The sequence below is a fragment of the Ascidiella aspersa genome, chromosome 5, assembly GCF_963924565.1.
Source record: "Ascidiella aspersa chromosome 5, kaAscAspe10.2, whole genome shotgun sequence".
NCBI classification, from domain to species: domain Eukaryota; kingdom Metazoa; phylum Chordata; class Ascidiacea; order Phlebobranchia; family Ascidiidae; genus Ascidiella; species Ascidiella aspersa.
In genome coordinates this window covers 33,747,869-33,758,170 of record NC_139451.1, presented here as the reverse complement: position 1 = coordinate 33,758,170, position 10,302 = coordinate 33,747,869, and the positions used below count along the sequence as shown (strand labels likewise).

The 10,302-nt window shown below is 33.0% G+C and overlaps 1 long non-coding RNA gene across 1 annotated transcript; it reads right to left on the bottom strand.

Moving 5' to 3' along the window:
• Positions 1-4,512: 4,512 nt before the first annotated feature.
• Positions 4,513-8,434, bottom strand: LOC146146468 (uncharacterized). Its single transcript, XR_014498705.1, has 4 exons — positions 7,791-8,434; positions 7,395-7,457; positions 5,064-5,165; positions 4,513-4,832 (listed from the first exon to the last, which is right to left on the bottom strand). It is a non-coding gene; the product is annotated as an uncharacterized LOC146146468 (long non-coding RNA).
• Positions 8,435-10,302: the final 1,868 nt, after the last annotated feature.

The window sequence follows — 10,302 nt, the reverse complement described above, 5'->3', positions numbered from 1 at the left end:
TTCACGGAAGTGCGCAAGCAAAAAAAAAAATAAAAGTTGTTTTTTTACTTAAATTCGACCTACAGTCCTCTACTGATGCCCTCATTATAACTATTTTGCAAAGATTATTACATATAATACCTTATATAGCCTACCCCATTTTTGCTTCACGAAAGTTTCGAAAAAGTGCCCAAATTAGTTTTATTTAAGCTACGTACGGACAAAAAAAGTGCCCAAATTAGTTTTATTTAAGTTACGTACGGACAGAAAAGTGCCTAAATTAGTTTTATTTAAGCTACGTACGGACAGAAAAGTGCCCAAATTAGTTTTATTTAAGCTACGTACGGACAAAAAAGTGCCCAAATTAGTTTTATTTAAGTTACGTACGGACAAAAAAGTGCCCAAATTAGTTTTATTTAAGCTACGTACGGACAACAAAGTGCCCAAATTAGTTTTATTTAAGCTACGTACGGACAAAAAAGTGCCCAAATTAGTTTTATTTAAGCTACGTACGGACAGAAAAGTGCCCAAATTAGTTTTATCCGAGCTACGTACGGACAAAAAAGTGCCCAAATTAGTTTTATTTAAGCTACGTACGGACAAAAAGTGCCCAAATTAGTTTTATCCGAGCTACGTACGGACAGAAAAGTGCCCAAATTAGTTTTATTTAAGCTACGTACGGACAAAAAAGTGCCCAAATTAGTTTTATTTAAGCTACGAACGGACAAAAAAAGTGCCCAAATTAGTTTTATTTAAGCTACGTACGGACAAAAAAGTGCCTAAATTAGTTTTATTTAAGCTACGTACGGACAAAAAAGTGCCCAAATTAGTTTTATTTAAGCTACGTACGGACAGAAAAGTGCCTAAATTAGTTTTATTTAAGCTACGTACGGACAAAAAAGTGCCCAAATTAGTTTTATTTAAGCTACGTACGGACAAAAAAGTGCCCAAATTAGTTTTATTTAAGCTACGTACGGACAAAAAGTGCCCAAATTAGTTTTATTTAAGCTACGTACGGACAAAAAAAGTGCCCAAATTAGTTTTATTTAAGCTACGTACGGACAAAAAAGTGCCCAAATTAGTTTTATTTAAGCTACGTACGGACAGAAAAGTGCCTAAATTAGTTTTATTTAAGCTACGTACGGACAAAAAAGTGCCCAAATTAGTTTTATTTAAGCTACGTACGGACAAAAAAGTGCCCAAATTAGTTTTATCCGAGCTACGTACGGAACAAAAAAGTGCCCAAATTAGTTTTATCCGAGCTACGTACGGAACAAAAAAGTGCCCAAATTAGTTTTATTTAAGCTACGTACGGACAACAAAGTGCCCAAATTAGTTTTATTTAAGCTACGTACGGACAAAAAAAGTGCCCAAATTAGTTTTATTTAAGCTACGTACGGACAGAAAAGTGCCCAAATTAGTTTTATTTAAGCTACGTACGGACAAAAAAAGTGCCCAAATTAGTTTTATTTAAGTTACGTACGGACAAAAAAGTGCCCAAATTAGTTTTATTTAAGCTACGTACGGACAAAAAAAGTGCCCAAACTAGTTTTATTTAAGTTACGTACGGACAGAAAAGTGCCTAAATTAGTTTTATTTAAGCTACGTACGGACAGAAAAGTGCCCAAATTAGTTTTATTTAAGCTACGTACGGACAAAAAAGTGCCCAAATTAGTTTTATTTAAGTTACGTACGGACAAAAAAGTGCCCAAATTAGTTTTATTTAAGCTACGTACGGACAACAAAGTGCCCAAATTAGTTTTATTTAAGCTACGTACGGACAGAAAAGTGCCTAAATTAGTTTTATTTAAGCTACGTACGGACAGAAAAGTGCCCAAATTAGTTTTATCCGAGCTACGTACGGACAAAAAAGTGCCCAAATTAGTTTTATTTAAGCTACGTACGGACAAAAAGTGCCCAAATTAGTTTTATCCGAGCTACGTACGGACAGAAAAGTGCCCAAATTAGTTTTATTTAAGCTACGTACGGACAAAAAAGTGCCCAAATTAGTTTTATTTAAGCTACGTACGGACAAAAAAGTGCCCAAATTAGTTTTATTTAAGCTACGTACGGACAAAAAAGTGCCCAAATTAGTTTTATTTAAGCTACGTGCGGACAAAAAGTGCCCAAATTAGTTTTATTTAAGCTACGTACGGACAAAAAAGTGCCCAAATTAGTTTTATTTAAGTTACGTACGGACAAAAAAGTGCCCAAATTAGTTTTATTTAAGCTACGTACGGACAAAAAAGTGCCCAAATTAGTTTTATTTAAGCTACGTACGGACAGAAAAGTGCTTAAATTAGTTTTATTTAAGCTACGTACGGACAGAAAAGTGCCCAAATTAGTTTTATCCGAGCTACGTACGGACAAAAAAGTGCCCAAATTAGTTTTATTTAAGCTACGTACGGACAAAAAGTGCCCAAATTAGTTTTATCCGAGCTACGTACGGACAGAAAAGTGCCCAAATTAGTTTTATTTAAGCTACGTACGGACAAAAAAGTGCCCAAATTAGTTTTATTTAAGCTACGTATGGACAAAAAAGTGCCCAAATTAGTTTTATTTAAGCTACGTACGGACAAAAAAGTGCCCAAATTAGTTTTATTTAAGCTACGTACGGACAAAAAGTGCCCAAATTAGTTTTATCCGAGCTACGTACGGACAAAAAAGTGCCCAAATTAGTTTTATTTAAGCTACGTACGGACAAAAAAAGTGCCTAAATTAGTTTTATTTAAGCTACGTACGGACAAAAAAGTGCCTAAATTAGTTTTATTTAAGCTACGTACGGACAAAAAAGTGCCCAAATTAGTTTTATTTAAGCTACGTACGGACAGAAAAGTGCCTAAATTAGTTTTATTTAAGCTACGTACGGACAAAAAAGTGCCCAAATTAGTTTTATTTAAGCTACGTACGGACAAAAAAGTGCCCAAATTAGTTTTATTTAAGCTACGTACGGACAAAAAGTGCCCAAATTAGTTTTATCCGAGCTACGTACGGACAAAAAAGTGCCCAAATTAGTTTTATTTAAGCTACGTACGGACAAAAAAAGTGCCTAAATTAGTTTTATTTAAGCTACGTACGGACAAAAAAGTGCCTAAATTAGTTTTATTTAAGCTACGTACGGACAAAAAAGTGCCCAAATTAGTTTTATTTAAGCTACGTACGGACAGAAAAGTGCCTAAATTAGTTTTATTTAAGCTACGTACGGACAAAAAAGTGCCCAAATTAGTTTTATTTAAGCTACGTACGGACAGAAAAGTGCCTAAATTAGTTTTATTTAAGTTACGTACGGACAACAAAGTGCCCAAATTAGTTTTATTTAAGCTACGTACGGACAACAAAGTGCCCAAATTAGTTTTATTTAAGCTACGTACGGACAGAAAAGTGCCTAAATTAGTTTTATTTAAGCTACGTACGGACAAAAAAGTGCCCAAATTAGTTTTATTTAAGCTACGTACGGACAAAAAAGTGCCCAAATTAGTTTTATTTAAGCTACGTACGGACAACAAAGTGCCCAAATTAGTTTTATCCGAGCTACGTACGGACAAAAAAGTGCCCAAATTAGTTTTCCTGCAGTGAGGCTTGTTGTTTTTCTAGTCTGCCCTGCTTGCATCATTGATCGACAGATTCGGTGTAGAGTCTGCAATGGCTTTCGTTGTACTAATGATACGTAAGCCGTAATCGTTGGTCAAAAAGCAGCTTCAGAAGGGCTAGATTTCAGTTGTAAACACACATGTGTGTTCATGTCTCACCACAGGTTATAAGAATATTGAGTTAAAAAACAAATTTCAACAGCGCTTATAGACACGAAATTTGTAACTTATAGACACGAAATTTGTAATAAACCTGTTGGTGTTCAAGTTTAAATTCGGACCCCCCCATTTCGTAAGTGACATTATCGTTTTTTGTTCATTTTTGTCAGAGTTTTACTCACCGTCCGAAGCTGCGTGTTTTTAAATGTAATTGGGTCACGCGTCTTGAGCTAATGCGAAACCAAAATCAAAAGCAAAACACCGTTTTTCGTCTTTTGTTTGGTCGACTGTAAACGCTAGATGGTTTTTCTCTTTCGTTATTCGTTCGGGTTGGCTAATCAGCAAGTGTGTGTTCGACAATTAATAATATAAATCAAGCGGTTTCCACTGGTTAACCCCAGTCTGCATTTTATGGGCATTTTTCTAGTTAAAATAAACGCATTAATCAATGTCATAAAAAGTTATATTCCAATAAGCTAGTATTAAATATTACCATTTTTTTATTACCATTATAAAGTACAACATAATGTATGGTCGACAAAACACACTTCATTGAAATCACAAAGTTTTGTTTAAATTATACTTTCCTAATCCATTTGAGTTGATCTTATGTTTCAAAGATAAACTGACATTTAACTAGAGCCAATTTGTTTATTTTGGGTACAAATCTCAGCTGTGACTTCATTTTTTCGATTCATTCGAATTAAGGTATATCATTCATTCGAATTAAGGTTTCACATTATTAATAAACGATAAAATAGTTAAACATTGAAAATGCCAACTGACAACACATTGAAGAATATACTCAAAGACTTGAAAGAATTAAAAGCATCAATGGAGACATTACAATCAATACAGTGCACAGTAGGTGAAATCAAGAAGGAAACCACTGAAACTAACACTGAGGTTAAGAAGCTAAGAGAGGAACTTAAAGCCACTAGAGAAGAAATGGAAATTTTAAAACAGGAAAACGAAAAACTAAAACAAGAAGTTCACAGCACAAAATATAAACTAGACAAACTGGATCAATACGGACGCAGAGAAAATATCAGGATATATGGTGTACCGGAAAGCGAGAATGATGGTGGAGATGACGACGGGGAACTGGAATTGATAAATATTGCACAAGATTTAAACATTTCACTTAAGAAAAAGGATATACAACGAGCTCATAGACTCGGTAAAAAAAGAGGAGATAAATCACGGCCGATTATAGCTCGATTTGTTTCATTTAAAAAAAGACAAGAGTTTATCAAACAAAAACGAGCCCTGGTATCACAAAAAATATACATCAATGAGGACCTCACATATACACGATTCAACCTAATGTACTACCTAAAAAGCCTCTCGGCGGTTGAAGCTTGCGGCACTTTCAATGGAGCCATAACTGTGAAGGTTGAAGGAAGGTGGCACAAAATTGATTCCCCTGAAGACCTTCTACAAACAGGCCTTGAATTAGATTGGCTACAAATCGCAAAAATTTATGAAGAAAAGGTGTAGTATGTAAATTTTTTAAGTGTTTTTGCATGTTCTTATATTATTGTGTAATTATGAATACCACTGAACAACTAGAAATCAAAAATATTCATAAGGAAAATATAGACGACTGTTTATACTACACTGAAAATTCGCTAAACTATGCCATAAAAAATACAAATAATTTATTTATACTGCATTTAAATGCCCGCAGTCTTGCAAAAAACAAACATCGTATAGAGGAGCTATTAAATCTATTAATAATAAGACCCAATATAATTCTGGTATCAGAAACAAAAATTAGTCAAGGAAACATTCTTTTTGATAACAACATAACTGGGTATAATTTTTTACATTCCGATTCACCAACACTAGCTGGAGGGGTAGCTGCTTATGTTGAAACAAAATACAAAACAACAATCAGACATGACCTCCATATTCAACTAGATAAGGATAATCAATGTGAAAACCTTTGGTTTAGTATTATAAATAACCAATCAAAAAGTGTTATTATAGGAACAGTATACAGGCACCCCGGGGCAAATTTTGAAAAATTTGAAGAAAAATTTATCCAAAATTTAGAAAAACTCCAAACAGAAAAAAAAGAGTTTTATGTCGGGGGGGACCTTAATATAAACCTATTAAATACAAAGGAGAGAAAAATCAATGCATACATTAGCAACATTATAAGTACAGGAACAAACATCTATATTAACAAACCTACACGATTTGACCAACATTCGAAAAATTCTTTACTTGACCACTTCTATTCCAATGCTATATTAAATCATATCACACCAGGTATAATAGAATACCATATATCAGACCATCTACCAACATTTCTAGTCATCCAAACATCAACTAAAATTAAGAATATTTCCCAACCTAAAAGAGATGTATCCAAATTTAAAACTGACAAATATCTTGAGGATCTAGAACAGGTATTTAATAACATAAACTTTGAAGACAAGTGTATAAACCAAAAATTTATTGCATTGATTCAATCGATTACAGTAACCCTAAATAAACATGCACCACTTCGCCAAAATTCACGCAAACAAAAAAAACTTGCAACCAAACCCTGGATTTCAAAGGCAATTCTTAAATCAATTATGGTAAAAAATAAAATGTTCCGCAAATGTTATAAAACAAAGAACAACAAACAAATTTTGGAATATAAAAAATACAACAATAAACTTACACGAATCAAAACACAAGCGAAGCAAATGTATTATCAAACACAATTACAGCAAAGCAACAGCTCAGCTGAAACGTGGAAAGTAATAAAATCAATACAAAATAACAGTTCACCAAAACAAAATATTGATAACCTTAAGGATGGAAATGGAAATATAATTACATGTAAAACTGAAATAGCAGAAACCCTAAATACCCACTTTTCTAAAATAGGTAGCAATATGGCAACAAAAATTCCGACAACCAGCCACAAGTTTCATCAATACATTAGCAAAACAAATTCACCAGTAGAATCATTCTATTTTTCGCCAACCACTGAATTTGAAATAAAACAACACATACAATCTTTACACACACGACAAGCCAGCGGTCCTCACAACATTCCGATGCAATATATAAAAATGTCTTCAGAATTATTAACACCTATTTTAACCAAGCTTTATAATACATGCATACAAAATTCTGAACTCCCAGATTGTCTAAAAGAAGCTCAAATCACCCCCATTCCAAAAATTCCAAGACCTCTGACAGCAAGTGATTATAGACCTATCTCGGTAACATCAGTATTTAGTAAGATTTTCGAAAAAATAATAAACAACCAATTGCAAAAATTCTTTAAGAAAAACAAAACTATAACCAAAGAACAACACGGATTTAGAAAAGGTCACTCCACTTCACATTTACAACTGAACTTTATGAAAATTTATTATTAAATAAAGATAATCATAATCACACCTGCATTATCCTGTTGGATCTTGCTAAGGCCTTTGACACCGTAGACCATAAAATTTTACTACAAAAACTTAATCATTACGGTGTCAGAGGACTACCCCTTTTGTTAATTAAAAATTTCCTAACTGGTCGAAAACATATTACAAAAAATGGGACAACAAAATCTAATCCACAGGTGCCTCATACGGAGTTCCTCAAGGTTGCATTTTGGCTCCACTACTTTTCCAAATTTATATTAATGATTTACCATCTAACACAAACCTAAATTGCAGCTTGTATGCTGATGATACTGTTCTTTTTGCTTCCCATTCCGATAAAAAACAACTGGAAAATATAATACAAACTGAATTAACTGAAATTGATCATTGGTTTCGTTCTAACAAATTATCCATAAATTACTCAAAAACACATTTCCTTTTAGTTGAAGGTAAGAACCAAACTGGTCAAGTCAAAATTAAAATTGGGGACTACAAAATAAAACAAATTAATTCAGCAAAATACTTGGGACTTATTATAGATGACAAACTTTCATGGTTACCACACATAAAAATGATAGAGCAAAAAATATCTAGGGCAATAGGTCTAATAGCAAAAATGAGATTCTACTTAGACAATCATGCACTACATCTACTATACTATAGTTTAATTCACACCCACCTTCAATATTGCATAGTTGCTTGGGGAAGGGCAAATCCAACAAAATTAAATCATATTAGGGTCCTACAAAATAGGGCTATCCAAATCCTAAGCAGTACCCCTCCAAAAACTAGGCTACTTCCCCTATACCATAAACATTCCATTTTAAATTTGAATGATATATTTAAGCTTGAAATTCTTAAATTGATACACAAATTTAAAAGCAATGAATTACCTGAAACCTTTCTAAACCTTATGGCACCAATACAAAACATACACTCCTATGAAACAAGACTGCGGGTAAATCAAAATTACTTTAGGGCTGGTGTGCAAACAAATTCTGGAAAAAAAACATTAGCTTTTTTGGGTTCCAAACAATGGGAAAATATAAGATTAGATGTTAAAACGCTGCCATATACTCAATTTGTTAAAAAAATCAAGGAACAATTCATTCAAGCCTACCTAGTTTAAAAAGGTAAACAAACAATCAAAACAAGCTCTAAGCACGAAAGAATAATCATAATTAAACAGATAAGAAAGATAAGAATAAAACAGCTGCTGCTGAAAACGTGCGTGTGAAATCATGCGTAACAACCGAACTGTGACGTATTTTGACAAAAATATAAAAATATTTACACAAAAAGAAAAGCGCCAGCCTTATCGCGAAATAGATGTGTCTGCAATTTAAAATTATGCTCTTTTTGTTGCTTCTAACTGTTTCAATTCTTTGTTCGTTTTATATACTTTCATTATCCTTTTTGTGAATAATCATTTATTTTGTGGCGTATGCTACTTAACGTAAAATATGTATTACACGTATTATGTGCCTGTATTATATGTATCACAGGTATTGCATGTATTGTATGTATTGTATGTATTGTATGTATTGTATGTATTGTATGTATTGTATGTATTGTATGTATTGTATGTATTGTATGTATTGTATGTATTGTATGTATTGTATGTATTGTATGTATTGTATGTATTGTATGTATTGTATGTATTGTATGTATTGTATGTATTGTATGTATTGTATGTATTGTATGTGTTGTATGTGTTGTATGTGTTGTATGTGTTGTATGTGTTGTATGTGTTGTATGTGTTGTATGTGTTGTATGTGTTGTATGTGTTGTATGTGTTGTATGTGTTGTATGTGTTGTATGTGTTGTATGTGTTGTATGTGTTGTATGTGTTGTATGTGTTGTATGTGTTGTATGTGTTGTATGTGTTGTATGTGTTGTATGTGTTGTATGTGTTGTATGTGTTGTATGTGTTGTATGTGTTGTATGTGTTGTATGTGTTGTATGTGTTGTATGTGTTGTATGTGTTGTATGTGTTGTATGTGTTGTATGTGTTGTATGTGTTGTATGTGTTGTATGTGTTGTATGTGTTGTATGTGTTGTATGTGTTGTATGTGTTGTATGTGTTGTATGTGTTGTATGTGTTGTATGTGTTGTATGTGTTGTATGTGTTGTATGTGTTGTATGTGTTGTATGTGTTGTATGTGTTGTATGTGTTGTATGTGTTGTATGTGTTGTATGTGTTGTATGTGTTGTATGTGTTGTATGTGTTGTATGTGTTGTATGTGTTGTATGTGTTGTATGTGTTGTATGTGTTGTATGTGTTGTATGTGTTGTATGTGTTGTATGTGTTGTATGTGTTGTATGTGTTGTATGTGTTGTATGTGTTGTATGTGTTGTATGTGTTGTATGTGTTGTATGTGTTGTATGTGTTGTATGTGTTGTATGTGTTGTATGTGTTGTATGTGTTGTATGTGTTGTATGTGTTGTATGTGTTGTATGTGTTGTATGTGTTGTATGTGTTGTATGTGTTGTATGTGTTGTATGTGTTGTATGTGTTGTATGTGTTGTATGTGTTGTATGTGTTGTATGTGTTGTATGTGTTGTATGTGTTGTATGTGTTGTATGTGTTGTATGTGTTGTATGTGTTGTATGTGTTGTATGTGTTGTATGTGTTGTATGTGTTGTATGTGTTGTATGTGTTGTATGTGTTGTATGTGTTGTATGTGTTGTATGTGTTGTATGTGTTGTATGTGTTGTATGTGTTGTATGTGTTGTATGTGTTGTATGTGTTGTATGTGTTGTATGTGTTGTATGTGTTGTATGTGTTGTATGTGTTGTATGTGTTGTATGTGTTGTATGTGTTGTATGTGTTGTATGTGTTGTATGTGTTGTATGTGTTGTATGTGTTGTATGTGTTGTATGTGTTGTATGTGTTGTATGTGTTGTATGTGTTGTATGTGTTGTATGTGTTGTATGTGTTGTATGTGTTGTATGTGTTGTATGTGTTGTATGTGTTGTATGTGTTGTATGTGTTGTATGTGTTGTATGTGTTGTATGTGTTGTATGTGTTGTATGTGTTGTATGTGTTGTATGTGTTGTATGTGTTGTATGTGTTGTATGTGTTGTATGTGTTGTATGTGTTGTATGTGTTGTATGTGTTGTATGTGTTGTATGTGTTGTATGTGTTGTATGTGTTGTATGTGTTGTATGTGTTGTATGTGTTGTATGTG